Here is a 17,855-nt window from a genome sequence, read left to right on the forward strand (position 1 = left end):
CGCTATCAATGCTCCGAATGTCGAAGCTAATAACTTCGAACTTCGGCCGCATTTGATACAAATGCTCCAAAACTCCGCAACCTTCCATGGGCTTGCGGACGAGGATCCCCATCTACATATAACTAATTTCTTGGAAATATGTGATACCTTTCGGATCAATGGAGCATCAAACGACGCCATCCGCCTCCGTATGTTTCCCTTCTCACTAAAAGACCGAGCGAAAGCTTGGCTCAACGCCCTCCCAGCTGGATCGGTAAACACCTGGGATGAACTAGCCCAAAAATTTCTATATAAGTATTTCCCTCCCGCTAAAACTGCTAAGTTAATGACTGAAATTAATACATATTCACAAGAGGACGGGGAATCCTTATATGAAACTTGGGAAAGGTTCAAGGAGTTATTACGCAAGTGTCCCCATCACGGCCTCGCAATATGGCAACAAGTATCCACTTTCTATAATGGATTGTTGCCACACACTAGGCAGACACTTGATTCTAGCTCCGGGGGACTTTTAGGTAATCGCCGCCCACACGAAATATATAATCAAATTGAGGAAATTGCTCAAACCAATTTTCAATGGCACACCCCCCGGGGAAATAAGTCTATCGCCCCGGGCGCCCATAAGGTCGATGAAAGCACTTCTTTACAAGCCCAAATCGAGGCCCTTTCTTCAAAGATAAAAAAATTGGAAATGACAAAAACAGTCTCGGTTATGGCTTGTGAAGGGTGTGGTTGGTCACATGAAAATTGGGGTTGCATGAAAGAAACAGACGATCAACAAGAAATGGTAAACTACATTGATAATATACCTAGGCCGTCGGGTCCCCCAACGGGAACTTACAACCAAGGATGGCGAAACCACCCAAACCTTGGTTGGAGGGAACCCGACAATAGTAGTAACCAACAAACCCAATGAACAAACTTTCAGCAACCAAGAAATGAGTCACAAAATTTCACTCAACAACAAAGTGGACGAGAAAGGCTCGAAGATACTGTATCTCGCCTCGTCTCCGACACTGATAAGAAAAACTCGGAAAGATTTCTACAATTAGAATCAAATTTTAGAAATCAACAAGCTAGTATTCAAAACCTAGAAAAACAATTAAATCAAATAGCTCAAAATTTTGCCGAGAGACCGCAAGGCGCATTACCTAGCAATACCGAAACAAACCCAAAAGCGCAAGTTCACCTCATCACACTACGGAACCGCACCGTAGGGCCTGCAGAAGTGCCACCACCAACGGAAGAAATAGTACCCACACCTCTGCAGGAAAAGAACTCCCCTCCGTCACCAGAGCCTATCAAGGCTCCTCGAGTTCCATACCCCGGTAGGTTAATTCGTCAAAAGACCAATGAGCAATTCGCAAAGTTCGAAAGTCTGTTAAAACAATTGCATGTCAATATTCCTTTTATCGAAGTCCTAACCCAAATGCCCAAGTACTCTAAATTCATGAGGGACTTCCTTACACATAAAAAGAGAATTCAAAGTTTGCAATTAGTCAATTTAGGCGAAGAATGCTCCGCCCTCGTACTCAATAAACTTCCCCAAAAGAAAATCGATCTCAGAAGCTTCACGATTCCCTGCTCAATAGGGGAATCACCCGTTCGTTATGCCTTAGCCGACCTTGGGGCTAGCATTAACCTCATGCCCTCATCAATGTTCAAAAGACTTGGCTTAGGAACCACGAGCCCTACAAAAATGAGCATACAACTCGCTGATCGATCCGTCAAATTCCCACAAGGTGTCATCGAGAATGTCTTGGTAAAAGTAAGCAGATTCGTTTATCCAGCTGACTTTGTCATACTCGATATGGAGGAAGACACCGAGGTCCCCCTCATACTAGGGAGACCCTTCCTTGCCACCGCCCAAGCAGTGGTAGATATGAATGACGGGACACTCACCTTGAGGTATGGGGATGATGAAGTGAAGTTCGGAGTTGGGAAGAGAATAGAGGACGACGACCCGGTAAATTACATGAAGGTTATTGATTCGAGCTTGGATGCTGCTCTCCGACGGTGTAACATGGGACGCTAGGCATCCCACTCAGAAAACATATAACCTCGCATTGGGTCTAGCCAAGGACCCTTATAAACGTGGCGCACCACGGAGGCATTCCGCGTAACTATCCCTAGTTTAGTTTAATCTTTTAGTTTTAATTTGTAGAATAAAACACACTCATGGTGGTAATGGATGAAAAAAGGAACGAGAAAAATGGCCCCATGCACAAAGAACAGAGCAACCCGACACAAATCTCCATCACAGAAGGCTCAACACGGGCCGTGCCCAACCAACACGGCCCCGTGCTGAGCCACCTGCAGAAAAACGCCCAGTTCAGGTAACTGGACACGGGCCGTGTTCAGCGGACACGCCCCCGTGTCCAGCTTCTGTCTTATTTCTTTAATTTCTGTTACTGGCACCTGACCACGGGGCCGTGCCCGGTCACCACGGGGCCGTGTCCAGGATGCCAGTAACATAAATCTTTGCTTTTTAACCCACTTTTACACATTCTAATCAACCAAAAACCTTATTTTTGGGACACATTGAGGACAATGTGTAATTTAAGTGTGGGGGGATGCTAAAACCTTGAATTTTGCAAATCCTAAATACAAGCCTTACACAAAACTCTATTGGAACCGCTAAACACCCCAAATTTTTTCAAAAAGTTCTCGTTTTTTTTTTACTTGTCTTGGTTTAATTTGGGAATAACAAGTTCTAAAAAGGTTATATTTTTACAAATTTACAACCGATAGCGTCGTGATAACAAAGAACCAACATAAGAAAATTACGAAACGGCATAACAAGCTCGGTTCCAAAAACCCTTTTTTTATTTTTCACCCTTTATTTTAGTAACAAGCTCGGTTTTTCGTAAGCTCGCTATTTTATGTGACTGATTAAAAAGAAAAAAAATATGATGAAGTCAAGAACAAACAAAAGCTATATAAAAGCTTGTTTGGAGAAATACTTCAAAATAAAAAGTCACTAAAAACAAGGTGTGTCACGAAAACCGACGCTTTTTACGATTTTCGCCCTTTTACTAACCACTAACCCAACCACCCACCTTTAACCCAAGCCTAACCCTTCACCCAAAAAGTCCTCTTGATATTTACAAAGGTAAAAAGTTAAAAAGGAGGAGGATTGATTGCTTGGCAAGCCTATGGAAGGCGTAAGTTCCATGCGGCTCTCGAGTGATTCACTAAAAAATTACACCTTCGGCCGAGTGTTGAGTGATCTCCCGTGAGGTATGTGAACTTGTATATAAATGGAATTTTAATAAGGCATGCTATGCCCGAATAACTAATTTATCTTGTGAAACGTTCTAAATAAATCATAACGAATAGGATTATAAATAAATAAAAATAAAACTTACAAAGATCTTGGATTCCCGACACTCTATGACAAGCCAAAAACTTTCTCTTCTACCTATTCCATTTGGGAGTGTAAGCCACATTTAAAGAGTTTTGCTTGAGGACAAGCAAAAGTTCAAGTGTGGGGGTATTTGATGTGTGTAAAATACAACATATAAATCACATCAATTAAGGCATAAAACTAACCCTTTTTAAGTACTAATGTTGGAAAAAGAGTGTTTTTGTCTTTCTTTTGTATTTTCAGGATGAAATGAGCTCAAATTCACAAAAGAAGCAAAAAGACAACTAATTGTAGCATAAATACAAGAAAAGGAATAAAAGTAGACTGCCCGGACCCTCAACGGCATCCTCCAAGGCAAAGAAGAGAAAGCAGAAGTCTGAACACGCCCCGTGCTCAGCCAGCACGGGGCCGTGCCCAAGAAGCAGCATAAAAGACAAACTTATAGAAGCTTCCATTGCCCACCACGGGGCCGTGTCCAGCGGGCACGGGGGCGTGGTGAAAGTACAGCAGGCGCATTAATTGTAATTGCGAATTACAATTAATGAGGAGAGAGAGTGTCAGACGGGCACGGGGGCGTGTCCAGCGGACACGGGGCCGTGCCCAGCCTTCTGTTCAGCCTATAAATAGGAGTGCTTGGTTTCATTCCATCTCATCCCTTGGCACACCACCTCTCTCACACTTCATCCACCACCCACCACCACCATAACACCATCATCCACCACCATTATCCATTGTCCATCGTAGAGTGTGTGAGTGGTCTCGGGATCCAAGATTGATCGTAAGAGTTCTTGACAATCAAGGCCATGTTTGCCTAAGTCTCTTACATCACTTGGTGAAGACAAGTGTTTAGTATAATACTTTTTATTTTTAATCTTTTGCACTTTTTATTTGGTTTTGTATTAATGACTTTAATAACTAGTTGCTTATGTTGAAGGTGATCTTTCCTTATCGTTTCTCCGTGGTGTCTTGGCATTATTTTACTGTCTATATAAAATAAAAGATTTTCACCATTCATATCTCCACGGTCTATATGGAGGTATGTTGGCTACCTGGTCGGGGGTTAAGGGAACGGTTTGGTAAAGGTCTTGCCCTTGTTCAGCGTTTAGAGGTCCTGCTTGGGACCTGGGTCAAATTTAGTAGGGTCTCCTTCAATGCCCATAGGTATTGGATGGCGGGGATCCAAACTCTTTGACCCCCTCATAAGTTAACTACTATTAATACTATAACCCGGCTATTTAGGACTGTATCCTTGCTAACTCAGACTACTTAGCCGAGGGTAACGTCACCGCTGAAAGCGGGGCCTACCACAATTTGCATTAATAACTTAATTCATTATCTTTCAATAATCCGACCCTTTAGGATTGTATCCTTGCTGACTCAAACTACTGGGTTGAGGGTAACGTCGCCTTCAAAAGAGGGGCCTACTACAATAACTAAGATAATCTCTTAAACAAGTGCGAAAATAATTAAAGGTTATACTAATATACGTGTCGGATCCAAGTGATTCATGTTGTCTATCTGTTTTTATTTTATTTTTATTTTTCAGCATTTAGTTAGTTTTTATTTCCTTAGCTTAAAAAAAACATTTTTCTCATTTTTTGATTTGATTAGACGTTGAGGATAAACCGGTATTAAAAGCTCTTGTGTCCTTGGACGACCTCGGTATCTTACCAACACTATACTACGTCAACGATGGGTGCACTTGCCCATATGTGTGTTTAGTGTTAGTGAATATCATGTTTTATAAATTTAAAACTTGGCTAAAAGTGTAAAAAGGGCTTAAATATACATCAAAAATATAACACACTTCACGCACATCAACTGCTCCTCAGGTATCTGCTGCTGAGCCCACTACTCTAGGTGATCAAAGCAGCAAACCAACTATTTTGAAACCCACACCTACAAATCCCAAAAATCCTAACAAAAAGAAAAATCAAACCCCCCCCCCCAAACCAATCAAAGTGGCAACTCTGGAGGATGAGATAACAGAGCTACTGCCTGTGACAACACAAATGTCACAAGAAACCACTGCTGCTACTTACTCACAGCAGTTGGTACAAATATCTCAACCCATAACCAAAACTCCTCCTGCTTCTTCACAAAAAGAACAGGTTGTACACATAGGGCCACCACATTATGATGCTCTGGAAACACTCGTTCCCATCATCCACAGCCCAATGCCCGGGGCAACTTCTCTTTCTACACCCCACCTCACATCCACAATTCCACCAAAAACACAACTTTTGTTGGATGCAATCGATTTGAACCAGGCATTACTCAGTCCTTCCCAATCACATGTTAATGAGAATATACCTCAACAACTGACTGAGCCTGATGTATCATTCCTTGCTAACCCACCAACACAACCTGAGGAGGTTACACCCCTTGAGTTACAAGTAACTCTTGGTGGTCATCCAAGTGAAGCAGCCACTACAACTGTTGAACCCACTGGTTTACAGTTGGACAGTGGTTACATCAATAAGACTTCCTTGGAGGCAATTCCTTTTATAGCACCTCTGCCAACCACCAGTGGATTTATTTATCCTACTGGCAACATCAAAAGGTTGTCAAGTGTTGAAGGGAGAAGACCCCAGTACCAAGAAAAAGGGGCATCAGTGGTTAATCTTTGGAGTATACTCCCTACGTCTACCACTGATAAAACCACTGTTTGTGGGAAATCAGATGATCCCATTAAATTGGGTGATGATTTAAATTATCAGGATTTGACGGAACGAATTGAAAAGTTGGATGCATCTGTTGCAGATCTTAAAAACATGCTATAGCAGGTGTTGATAACTCAAAAGATGCAATCCACTGCTGTTCCACCTCAAGCACTTGCTCTACAACAGGCACCTACTACAAATGAGCTCTGGAATCTATTTCAACCTTTTCTCCATCATCAAGCACAAATAGCAGATCAGCAACATGAAAAACATGTTCAACAGCTGCGAAATGCAATGGAGTCAAGATTCAAAAACACTCAGGCTGATCTAAAGGCTCTCAAAACTCAGATCCTGCACACCACTGGCACTGCTCCTCCATCAGTTCTCTTCATTGATCAACATGCCAAAAAGGGGGAGAAAATTAAGGAGTGGAAAAAGAAGGGAATAGAGGATGGTCTCTACCTTGAACCAGAAAATGCAAACATGACCAAACAGATCCCTTTGCCAGATGGAAGCAAGAAAATTGATGTGACCACAAATGTACTGGATGACCCTGTCAAAAGGATGACCCTGTCAAAAGGAGGTTGCCATCAATAAAAGGATATCCCTGGCCTAAAAATGTTGATGAATATTTGAAGATCAAGGCCAAGCAAGCAGAGGATATCTCAAAGAGAAACACACAAGGGAAATCTGACAAAGAAATTTCTAGAAACTATCAATATCTGCTCACACAAGTCAGCTCCCTAGAACGATTTGCAAAAAATGTCAGTCAACAAATTTCAGAAAGAGCAGCTGAAACTTTGAAGAAAGACTACATTAAAAGCATCATGGCTCACAAGAAGTACAAAGGAGAGAGATACATGTACAAAGAGTGGACTGTTCCTGAGCTTGAAAATGAAGCAGCAAGAATTCAAGACATGATAAAAAGGAAAGTCACTCACACTCCTCCTGACTGGATAAAGTTGAGAAAGAATGTACCTGACAAATAGGTAGAACTGAAAAGAATGAGAGAAGAACTGGTTGCTGCTGAATATGGAAACAAAAGACAAATTGCTAGATGGAAAGAAGATGTGGTCAGGATCACCTACAAAAGGTTGGAGGAATTAAGAAAGAGAGATCCAAAAGTTCCTCAAAAGCCTGACTATCCTGAAGCTGAGGTTTTAAAAAGACTATCAAAGCTGCAAATCAGGAGAACCACTGCTCCAACTGGTGCTGCCATCTATAAAACAAGGTCACACAAACAGTTGGGAGATGAAACCATACAAGAGATGATAAAAGGAGATGACCTTGTAAAAGAAGGCATACAAAAAATGATTATAGAAACTCTTGGATTGGGTCAAACTGCAAATACTCGTCAGCCAGTTATGAATAGGCCAGCCTCACCAAATAACTCTGCAAATAAACATCTCCCAAGAAACCCACCAGGCTCAAAAATACAAAAGTGGGAAACTGACAAACAGACCTGCGTATTGACTTTGCTCAGGTCTGGTGGAGAAGTGGAGAAAATATCAAGGGAACAAGCTCTTGGCCTGAATCTTGAAGATTTGCAGGATCTCCTTGATCTTCCACTTAGCAGGGATGATGAAGACACAGATGCCCTTAACTTTGAACTACAATTCAAAGGACAGATAAAGGGAACTGTTGATGAGGCAATAAATGTCCACAATAATGAAGAGTTTTGGCATTATCTGTTCCAGGGGGAGATTGTTGGGATTGAACCCTATCAAAGGAACAGATAATTAAAGCCAAAACTGGATCAGAGCAGTGGATCCTGAATAAGCAGATGATTACATACAAACCTCTCCCCTTGAAAGTGATTTCAACATCTGCTGACCTCCTATCTGCTGATCTTGCAAAGTGTTGACCTGCAACTGCTGCTCAAGTAAAGACCTGATGAAAGACTAAAGCCCTGCTGATTCAATCTACTATTTTGAGTCAAGCTCTGCTGATCCGGACAAGTACTGTTGGGTTCACAGCAGTAGAAGGTTGCAGCAGCTGATCAATAGTCTATTTTGTAATGTAATGTAATAGCAGTAGTTAGCACAGCAGTGTTTGTATAGATCAGAGGTTAGAGTTTGTTAGGAGGTTAGATGTCATTTTCTTGGTGACGTCAGCTAAGATGCTCAGTAGTTTGCAAGTGCCTATAAATAGATCAGTACTTTGTACTGTTCTATTAGCTCTTTTGCATAATCGTCTTCTTTGCACGAACAAACAGCTGAGCTTTGGCTGAGGGGGAGTTTGCATTCATTCATCAATCATTGTAATCGTTATTGAAATAAATTCAATCTTCTGATTCATTGTGTAAAGATGTTTGATCAAAGTATTACTCTCGTTTGATTGTATGCAAAGTTTGTTTTCATCATAATTCCGCTGCACACTCATCCATTTTCATTTTAATTACAAAAACAAAATACAATCAGAATCAAACTCAGATCCAACAAGGAGTTTGTGGCTCAGGTTGAGATCTTTCTACCAACTGCTGTGAGGAAGTAGCAGCAGTGGTTTCTGGTGACTTTTGTGTTCTCACTGGTAGTTGCTCTAGGATCTCAACTTCCAGAGTTACCTTTGTTTTGGGTTTGGGGGGCTTTTGAGATTTTTTCTGTTATGGTCTTTTGGGGGTTTTAGGTGTGGGTTTCACAGCAGTTGTTTTGCTGCTGTGATCACCTTGAGCAGTGGGCACAACAGCAGGTGCCTGAGGAGTAGTGGTAGCTGCTAAAGTCTGCTCAGGAACCTCTGCTTGTGTTTTGGAAGGTTTTGACAGCCTTGTGAATGTTTCAAAGGTTAGGCTATTCATTTGAAAAGGATTTCCTTCGATTAACACTTGAGCATTATCCTTAGAAAATTTCTTATTAAAATAGTAACTCAAAAACCTTGGAAATATAAAAATGCCTTTTTATTAACGTTTGTATCAAGATAATTGAAGATCTCCTGGGAAAAGTTGAAATTTTGCTTTTGTAAAATAGCATAGCCCAGGTATTGAATCTTCAATGGAATCTCATTGAAGGCAGTTGTTTTATTGGAGACACACATGAGGAGGGTATGAAATAAAAACCTCATGGCAGGAAGAAAGCTGCCTTTTTGTAAAGTGTCTTTTTTCATTTTCTCTTCATACCCTCTCTCAAGAAAATCTGTTTGATACTCTGTTTTTGGAAAAGAAGTTTTACCTTAAAGATCATCGAGTTCCAACACCTCGGACATAGTTTGTGGTGTAATGATGACAGAAATACCCTTTATCGAAGAATTGATGGCTAAGGGCTTTTTATCCTTAGTTTCTAACTTAGCATTTTTCTAGAATTCTTGCTGGGTGTCAATGAAAATTGGAGCATCACAGGTCAACAAAGTTTTTGTACTTTGAAGATGACATAGTGTCAATGATGGAGTTCAAGGTTTCAGTATGAGTGGGTTTTTCAAGTAGACCCAAATAATTGTGAGGTGTTTTGAAAGGAAGTGCCATGGTGATTTTGAAGTGAATGCGAGAGGAAGAAGACGATGAAGAAGAGGAGTGATTTTGAGAGAAATGGATGATTATAGCTTTGAGAAAGGAATTTTGAATTCGATTCGACAGTGAAAACCTTGTTTGGGGGGTTTTGATCAGGTTTTTATAGGAGAAAAAGTGAATGCTGACATGGCAGCGGTTACAAAAGATCTGACCGCTATGTACTATCCACGTGCCAATCCCTAATGAGTAATGGAAGACAGTTGTTTTAGGAAACCACTGATGGAGCAATATAGGTGGTTGCAACGGATATAATGAAAACAGTGGGTGACTTTAAACTATCAGTGGATAGCCTATCAGTGGCTGAAAACACTGATTTTGAACAACAGTGATTACCAAGGAAATAAGAGAACAGAGGTTGACTTTCAGTAGTGGACATCTTATAACAGAACAGATGTTTGAACAAAAACAGGGGTTATGGCAGATTTTTAAGGATTTAATGAAAATTTCATTTTTAGCTATTTTTAAGGATGGATTTTTTATTTTCTAAAAACATTTTAATGTTTTTATTTATAGAAAAACAGGATTTTGCATGTTATTCCATGTTCAGCATGCCAATCCTAGAAATCAAACTTTCAAAGGTGGATGTGTCTAATGCTTTTGTTAGCACATCTGCCAGCTGATCTTTAGTTGGAACATGGTGCAGAGAAATCGAACCATTTTCATAGCAATCTCTCACAAAGTGATGTTTGATATCAATGTGCTTAGTGGTTGAATGAGATACTGGATTTTTGATGATATTTCTGCTGCCTGACTGTCCAATATGAGAGGTGTCTTTAGGGCAGTGATACCAAAATACATCAATTGATTTTCAAGCCAAAGTAGTTGGGCTGTACAGCTTGCAGCAGCTATATACTCTGCCTCAGTAGTGGATCTTGAAACAGCTGCTTGCTTTTTGCTTTGCCAAGACACTAAGCAATTGCCTAGGAATTGGCACCCTCCTGAAGTGGACTTCCTTGTTGTGTTACATCCAGCAAAGTCACTATCTGAGAAACCTGAAGGATTGATATTTCCTTCAGCTGGATACCAGATACCAACTGTGGGAGCACCTTTTAGGTATCTGAATATCCTTTTTACAGCAATAAGGTTTGACTTTCTAGGGGCTGATTGGGATCTTGAAAAAACACATGTTGCAAACATGATGTCTGGCCTAGATGCAGTTAGGTAAAAAGACCCAATCATGCTTCTATATAGTGTTTGATCCACCAAATCATCCTTTTCATCATACAGACATGACTATTTTTGTGGTTGCAATGGGTGTACTACATGGTTTGCAATCATCCATCTCAAATTTCTTTAAAAGTTCTTTGGCATATTTGCCTTGATGGATGAAAGTACCATTTTGCATTTGCCTTACTTGGAAACCAAGAAAGCACTGGAGTTCACCCATTGCACTAATCTCAAATTCAGCTGCCATGAGTTGTCTGAACTCTTCACACATTTTAGTACATATGCTTCCAAAAATGATGTCATCCACATAAATCTGGGCAATCATCAAATCTTTCACTCTCCATTTTAAAAACAATGTTTTGTCTATTTTACCCCTTGTGAACCCAATAGAGAGAAGAAAAGTGGAAAGAGTTTTATACCAGGCTCTAGGTACTTGTTTCAAGCCATACAAAGCTTTATTTATCTTGTAGACATGATTTGGATAAAATGGATCCTCTAAGCCAGGAGGTTGACAAACATATACCTCTTCTTGAATCTTACCATAGAGGAAAGCACATTTGATATCCATTTGATACACCTTTATGTTGTAGTTGACAACAACGGCCAGGAACAGTCTAATAGCTTCCAATCTTGCTATAGGGGCAAAAGTTTCATCATAGTCAATGCCCCCTTCCTGTCTAAAACCTTGAACTACTAGCCTTGCTTTATTCTTGACAACAATGCCCCTTTCATCAGTTTTGTTTTTGAAGACCCACTTTGTGCCAATAGGACTCACATCCTCTGGCAGTGGTACAAGCTCCCATACTTGTTGTCTTTTAAACTATTGGAGTTCCTCTTGCATGGCCTCTACCCAGTTGTTGTCTTTCAGTGCCTCTTGGTACTTGACTGACTGATGGAGAGATAGAAAACCAGCAAAAAGATAGATGTTTTGGGATTGACTTCTTGTGAGCACCCCTTCACTGATGTTGCCAATGAATTGGTCAGGTGGATGAGACTTCGAGAAGATAAGATCTCCTTTGTATGGAACAATGGCATTTAATGGTGCGGGCTGCAGATGTGAATCATCTGAGCTAACCACTGCTGGTGACTTTGATGATCCAGCAGTGGCTTCAAATGGAGTTGGAATTGGAGGTATTGGTGTGGACACATGCTGACTTTTATCACTTTTCGAGGACCTTTATCCACAGTGTTTGATGATGTGGAAGCAGGGGTTAATGGGCTACTTTGGTCAACAACTGTTGAGGTAGCAGTGGTTGAGCTTTGACAGCTGTTTTCAACATCTGCTACTTTTCCATTTGATGCAGACTTTTGTTGTGGAATGATGACTTCATATCCAATGTCTGATGGTGGATTTTGAGATGGACCTGCACTGTTAGCCTTGACAGCCACATTTTCAAAAGTAAACTTATCAAGATCAAACAATTCTGCAAGATTTGCAGGGATTTTCATTGAAGAAAGTTCATTGAACTTTACATTCAAAGTCTCTTCCACTGTTTTGGTCCTTGTGTTAAACACTTTGTAGGCCTTAGAAGTGGTTAAGTATCCCAAATGATATCCACTGTCTACTTTGGCTGCAAATTTTGAAATAGAGTCTTTTAAATTCAAAATAAAGCTTGGGCAGCCAAATACTTTAAAGTATGAGATCAGTGGTTTGATTTTATACAGCAGTTCATAGGTAGTCTTTTCATGCCTGGGGTTGATTAAAATTTTGTTCTGGACATAGCAAATGTGTTTACTGCCTCTACCCAGAAAGTTAATGGCAAACATGAATCTGCAAGCATGGTTCTGGCAGCCTCAATCAAGGTTCTGTTCTTTCTCTCAACAGCCCCATTTTGCTCTGCTGTCCTTGGAATACTGTACTGCCTTACAATTCCTTTTGACACACAAAACTCATCCAACTCCCTATTTCTGAACTCTGTGCCATTGTCACTCCTGAAGACTTTTGCTGGCAAGTCAAACTGCTTTTCAACCTGTGTAACAAAGTCTTGCAGAATGCCTGCAGTCTCATCTTTGGAATGTAAGAAATAAGTCCATGTAAACCTAGAAAAGTCATCTACGATCACCAAACAATATCTTTTCTTTTTAAGACTCATGACTTTTACTGGGCCAAACAGATCCATGTGCAGCATTTGCAAACACTTGGTTGTTTGGACTCTTCAATGGACTTAAATGAGCTTTTATGTTGTTTTCCTTTTAAGCAGGAAACACAATGCTCAGGACAGGTGAACAGTTTTTGAGGAAGACCTCTTACTAACCCCTGTTTTAATAATGCAGTAATTGTCTTGAGATTTGTGTGCCCCAATCTCCTGTGCCATAACTCTGTCTCTTTGTTAAAGGCAGCTGAGTACAAACATGCATCAGTCCTGGGGCTATCTTTTGACATATCAACTACAAAAACATTGCCACTCCTTTGAGCAACAAGTTGGGGTTTTTCCATTTTTTATTATTTCTTCAATCTTTTTAACCATTTCTGGTCCAACAATCCTACAACAATCTTTAGTGAAGAATGAGCCATAGCCCTTATCACTCATTTATGAGACACTAAGAAGGTTGAATTTTAGATTGTCTATTAGATTCACATTTTCAAACTTAACATTACCTGACTGAACTGTACCAGACCCCATAACCTTCCCTTTACTATTATTACCAAAGGATATGTCACCCCCTCCATGAGTTTTGAAATCTTTCAGTAGGGCTCTACATCCTGTCATGTGCCTGGAGCCTCCACTATCTACATACCAAAGACTATCTAAGCATGCAAAAGCTCCATGCACATCAAGTAAAAGGTTAGTTCATTAGGGTCTCCAAAGCCAATAAGTCTTTGGATGGGGTCTCAATAGTGTCTATGTCAAGTTCAGGTGGATGGACAGTGGTTAGCTCAGGGGTTTGGACAGTTTTGGAACTATTTTTCTCTAACCACTGTTGGGGGTCTTCCCCAATTATCTGCTGGTACCCAAATGGATGCCTGTTCACTCTTGGTTTAGAAGGCTTTTTGTAAACCTCATAAACATGTGGGATCCTTTGGTATGGTGGTTGACCTTTACCTCTTCGGTATTGGTTAGCAGGGGGTGCATCAGTCACCTGAACATCTCTTTTAACAAAGGTTTGGTTCAGTTGCTTTGTAACAGTTATTTGAACTGGCCCAAATAGTGGTTGATTCTTGGTGAACTTGACAAATGGTTTTGATGAAATCATTGGTTTTTTTTTACATGTACTCTTCCTTTTTGACCTCAAAAGATTTGAAGTACACACACTGCTGAGTAGAATGATTGTTTTTACCACAGTTGGTGCAGCTCTGTGAAGGCTCAGTGGTACTTCTTTTGTTAAGATCATAAGCTTTTAAGTGAAAACAATCTTTGGTCAGGTGATTTTTCTTCTCACAAAAGTCACAAAACAAGTTTTTAATCTTTTCTCTTTTCTTCCTCTTTTCAGACTCCTTTGCAACAGAGTTTTGAACCACTGTTGGGATATCCTTAAGAGGAATGACCTTTGCCTTAGGAGCTTTTACACCATCAATGGTTGAGAAATCCATTGGTTTGAAGTTTTCAAGAATGTCACAGTCATCAGACCATGTGGGTTTGAATTGGTATTTCTCAATCTCCTCAAAAGTTGAGGATCCCACAGATCTTTCCAAAGTGATTTTGTTACCAAGTTTGTCAATTATTTTAACTTCTTGGCCATTCTTGTTGGTTGGTATAATTTCAACAGAACCAGCTTGATTTGTAGCAGTGTTTTCAATTTGGTCATTTTAGTGCCAAATTTTACGTTACTTTCAAGCTGTTTTTCAAGCATAATTTCATAACCTTTGCAGGATGGCACCCATTTTTCACAAGTGATTTGGGTGGATTCCAACTCCTTTTTGCAGGCTTGATATTTATCTATCATAGTTTAGAGTTGATCCTTGGTTATGCTTTGCTCTTGTTTGAGACTGCGGATTTCATTATCCTTTTCAGCCAATTTGATTTTTAGTTCTTTTAAAGACTTTTCAAATTGAACTTCATCATTTAGAATTCTATCCCTAAGGTTTTCATTCACCTCTTTAATGTTAGCAAATGCTATGATGCATTTGTCTGAACACAGATTTTGAAGAACCTGAGATTATACCTTAGCTGCAGCCATCATGGCACAATCACAAACATCCTCTTTCTCATCAGCCACCTTCTCTGTCACACCCCCAAAATCCACACGCGGAGTACCACCGCTTGGAGGCGTGACGTGACCAGGATCAAGCCACCAATCATATTGAACATGTAATAATAATTAAGTGTAAATGTAATTCATCACAATATAATTGGTGTTCATTTCAAAACATAGTATAAATAGTGCAAGCATAGTATGAAAAATCCAACACAAGTGTTAAGTTTAAAGAGTCATAATGTTTTCATCGAAACACCCACAATCTATGTCCACAACGACTGCGCCTCCCGTGCAAGCTCCATGAGTACCTATGGTCCTGTAAGGCATGTAACAGAAGGTCAACAACTAGTTGAGCGAGTTCACAGTAAATAAGTTCGTAATCGTAAGTTCGTTGCATCACCATGCGATATTAACTAAGTCAATTGTATGTTCAATTAGTGGGGGCTTCCCATGTGTGTATGTACTAGACTAGAGGTAACCATAAGTGTTCTTCTTAACCCGAGAACAGTAGTACGTACGAGGTTTACGTAGGTTTTACGTAAGTGTCCTTCTTATCCCGAGGACAGTGGTACGCGGGGGTTTACGTAGGTTTTACGTAAGTCACCTTCATAACCCTAGGACATTAGTATGTATGAGTTTACGTAGGTTTTACGTAAGTGTCCCTCGAACCCTGAGGACAGTAGTAAGCACAAGTATTGCGTAGGTTTTACGTAAGGGTTCTTCGCAACCGAGGATGATGGTAGATAGTCTAGTAACAGTGTAAATCCAAATAACTCATCAATCCTTTTCCTTCAATCCCATTCCCTTCCCACCGGGAATCCCATGCCTTGGTAAGAGTGTGAACTCACCTAGGTTTGCTCGGTATGTGATTGTGCTTCTAGTGTTAATTAATGGTTAGGTCCGTTACACACGAGCTAAGGTACATTGCACATAAACTCGATGTAAGTATTTACGTTCAATTAGGGTTTACAATTCCTTGATGTCCAAACAACTGTGTTCCGTGTGATAATTGTGTACAGAATGACATGACATAGATTGTTCAAACATACAGTATCATCCAGTAACATACAGTAACATATAGTAATATACAGTAACATACAGTAGCATGGTGTTCCTCATACAGGGTTTTGAACATGGCATTATAAGTAAACTCGGATCCCTAGTGTTAACATTAGGCTCTAACACTGGTGTTTGCAATAAACTCAGACACTTATTCATACATGAAATTCGGACCATATAGCATAAACAAACTCGGATCATGCTTTCCCTTCACAAAGTTCGGACCAAGCACCCCCCACAAAACTCGGACCAAACACCCATTACAAAATTCGGACCTCATACCTTTCTACAAAACTCGGACCTTGTTACTCCTTTACAAAAGTCGGACCAAGTAACTCCTTTACACAAAATTCGGACCATGTAAGCATTCATAAAAACTCAGATTATACAAGCAACAAAAGTCGGACCATACACCCCCTCTCAAAACTCGGACCAGTCACCTCCTCTTAAAAACTCGGACTGTATATTGCTTGAAAAATTCGGACCACACATCTTAATGAAATTCGGACCATTACCACCTTAATGAAATTCGGACCATTACAATCTTAACAAAGTTCGGACCATGTTTCATTTATAAAACTCGGACTTATGATTCACAAAACCCTGACACTTACTCTGAGTTAACAACATACGTGATTTCCAAAAGCAGTTTACAGTTTTCAATGGAACAGTTACGTTTACGATCAAAAACCCTAATTTTTCATACATTCGCAATGCAGTAATCTAATCAACAATCAAACATGTCTATCATATCAGGCATCTTAGTGTCAGGAAAGTGATTACACAACTAATCATAAACCATTTCACAATAATCAGAATTGCTCAATAAACACAGAACCATTATTTGGAGAACTAGGGTTTGCAAGAATCAAATAACCAATGATTGACAACAAATAATCATTAAACATTTACCTTAGATTGATTCTAGATGAAGAGAGGGATCAAAAGTGATGATTGAGAGCTTGTGCCACCAAGAATGATGAAGAAGATGATTGTAGGAGAGGATTGTAGAGGAATATTGAAAGTACGTATGATGATTTGTGAGAGAGGTTAGGGTTAAGAGTTATTAAGATTTCACTAACTACTCTACTCACCCCTAAGTATCATCTTTTACATAAAACACACACATCACAATATAATTTACAATCAAGGCACAAAGTTCTCATGTAAGTCAAATAATGCATAAAGTAATGTATAGTTCCATGCAATGCTAAAGATTGTGAGACCAACTTAATTGTGTTAATTTAAAGCATTAACCTGAAGTTACGAGTTGTCATATTATCCCCAACTTGAAAGAAATTTCGTCCCGAAATTTATCATGCGGTTACTGAGGAAGCTAGTTGAGTTGTATCGTTTACTGGTTTCCCTGGGGTGTCACATCGTCCCCCCCGTTGATTTGGAATTTCGTCCCGAAATTCTGCAGTAGCTTCAGCCTCAGTAGTGGTTGCATGGTTTCCGTATAACTGGGGATACTTGAGTTCATTTGGTCTTCTCATTCCCAGGTATACTCTGGGCCATGACGGGAGTTCCAACGAACTCGTACAAGAGGTATTCTAGTGTTCTTGAGGACCTTAACATCCCGGTCCGTGATTTCAAAGGTCTTCGACAAAATGAAACTGTTCGTCGATAGTGAGTTCCTTCAGAGGAACTATGAGGGTCTCATCTGACAGACACTTCTTCAGATTCGACACGTGAAAAACGTTATGAACTGCACCGAGTTCTGCTGGTATGTTTAGTCTGTAGGCTACTTTGCCTATTCTTTCAGTGATTTCGAACGGTCCAACATACCGTGGATTGAGCTTGCCTCGTTTACCAAAACGAACCACACCCTTCCAGGGTGAGACTTTGAGTATCACTCGATCCCCAACTTGGAACTCGAGCGGTTTCCTGCGCTTATCAGCGTAACTTTTCTGACGGGCACGAGCCGCCGCCATGCGTTGTCATATCTGTGCAATCCGTTCAG

The 17,855-nt window shown here is 40.2% G+C and overlaps 1 non-coding gene across 1 annotated transcript; it reads right to left on the reverse strand.

Moving 5' to 3' along the window:
• Positions 1-319: 319 nt before the first annotated feature.
• Positions 320-426, reverse strand: LOC118486018. Its single transcript, XR_004877875.1, has one exon. It is a non-coding gene; the product is annotated as a small nucleolar RNA R71 (small nucleolar RNA).
• Positions 427-17,855: the final 17,429 nt, after the last annotated feature.

The sequence above is a fragment of the Helianthus annuus genome, chromosome 13 (assembly GCF_002127325.2).
Source record: "Helianthus annuus cultivar XRQ/B chromosome 13, HanXRQr2.0-SUNRISE, whole genome shotgun sequence".
Classification (NCBI taxonomy): domain Eukaryota; kingdom Viridiplantae; phylum Streptophyta; class Magnoliopsida; order Asterales; family Asteraceae; genus Helianthus; species Helianthus annuus.